The sequence below is a fragment of the Acyrthosiphon pisum genome, chromosome A2 (genome assembly GCF_005508785.2).
Source record: "Acyrthosiphon pisum isolate AL4f chromosome A2, pea_aphid_22Mar2018_4r6ur, whole genome shotgun sequence".
Classification (NCBI taxonomy): domain Eukaryota; kingdom Metazoa; phylum Arthropoda; class Insecta; order Hemiptera; family Aphididae; genus Acyrthosiphon; species Acyrthosiphon pisum.
In genome coordinates this window covers 18,014,772-18,016,831 of record NC_042495.1, presented here as the reverse complement: position 1 = coordinate 18,016,831, position 2,060 = coordinate 18,014,772, and positions in this window count along the sequence as shown.

Sequence of the window (2,060 nt, the reverse complement as noted above, 5' to 3'; positions counted from 1 at the left end):
ATTCCAGCAAGGTATTTTAAGTTCCGGTGGCCTATCCATTCTTAAAATATTATCTATAGATAGGATCCTCTTTCTGCGCCATTCATTTTAAAAGTGGATCCATATTCAATAGTGTTTGATTCGATTTTATGATTGCATTTGAGGAATCATTGATTCCATATTATACATAGTATTTTTTCCCATTCTCTTCTCGTGTTAATTTTCTTGATCAAGGAATTAGGTAGCAGACTATGTAACGAGTACATAATAATCTTATTAATTGAATCTGAAAACACAGTAATTTAAAAAATGGTTAGATATTATCTGAATAGTACGTAATCTTATTTATAAAATGTGTTTACAGTGACTAATATTGGTACTATATAGTATTTGCTCAATGATCAACACTGGGCACTAACTAGTTAGTTTAATTCATATACACTTTGTAACTTAACTAGTTGCATATAATATTTAAAATAATTTAATCTAACTCGTTAAAAATAATAATTTTGTAGTTTTTTTCATTTGTTGAATTTTTCAATTTCTTATTTTGTTAAACTTTCTATAATCTAATGAGTGACATTCCAAGATAATTTGGGTTATTACCTACCAATTTGTAATATTTGATCAAAATATCAGTTGACAATTATTCATTTACCTGAATTTAGTAAATTTCAGAAACTAATTTAAATTATAACTTAATTACTTTTTATATTAATATAATTTCACTTTATGTAGTTGAAAAAAGTGAATAACTTTTTCCCAGCTTTGTCAATAGGTAGGTATTTATTTTAAAATGTTATCCTTTATTAGATACTATCTATTAATTACTAGAGGATAAAGTACCAACTATCTATTATAATGGCTCTATTTCTACAGCTTTAAACAAATTTATAATAATGTGAATTTGTGTAGGTACCAAAAATTAAACAAATGTAATAATTGAACAAACACTTCAATACCTACATCATAATTATATAATATTATGATTTTTGTTATAAGGAGTGTCTGAATATTTAAATTTTGTATATCAGTAAAATAAACAAAATAATATATTTTATACTGTAATGTATGGAGTACTTACTATTGGTTAAATCTGGTGTGTTAGCATTATTATTTATCCGTTCATCCAATATTTTAATGCGTTTTAGAGACATTTCTTCAATTTTTATAGTGTATTCTGTTTAAGTCAATATCTTTCTAGAATTTAAAACAATACTATTAGCTATTTTAGACTGAATATATTACAAATATTATTCTTAAGTATCTAATTGTATAGATTCAATGTCCACAGAAGTTAGTGTTACAATGACAAATTCATGATTAATTAATTCTCCTCAACGTATTTGGTAAAAATTTTTCTACCATATTCATCATGAGTGGATCTTTTAACAAAGGAATGAATACACTATGCAAAAAGTATATTATAACCAATATTTTTGAATCTAAAAAATGAATATGTAACTTGTAAAAAATTATCTATTTTAAAAAATACAAATAAATATTAGCAAAAACATTTTAGCAAACAAGATCACCCACCCTGGTATTTGTAGGTAGGTACTAAATAATGTAGATTATAAAATCATATTTCAATGGTTTTATATTGAATTTACCATTTGTTTTTTATCATGGAATATTATTATAATACAAAATATAATATTTCCCTATTGGAAATAATTTATTTGTAATATTATAATTGCATTCTAGATTTATTCATGTAGGTATAGAAAATTTATGATTTTGATATTTCTTTAGTTAGTGAGGATTAAACTAAGCTAGTATTAAATCTTAAGTAGGTACAAAATGTACCTTACATTGCATATGCAAATAGTTTTCAAACATTACATGGCGACGAATTGTGAAGTGTAATATTGAATGATTTTTCAAAAATATAATTTAATTTAGAATTGCCTGTATATTTTAGGTGGATATCAATATCAACCTAGAAAATATATCATAGGCATTAAATTAAAAATTCAATGATGATCCCTTAAATACTCCACATTCTAAAATCATAATTTTAATGTTTCATGTTTCTATAAAATTGTCCTTAGTAAATAACTCAATTTTAGAAATATTTT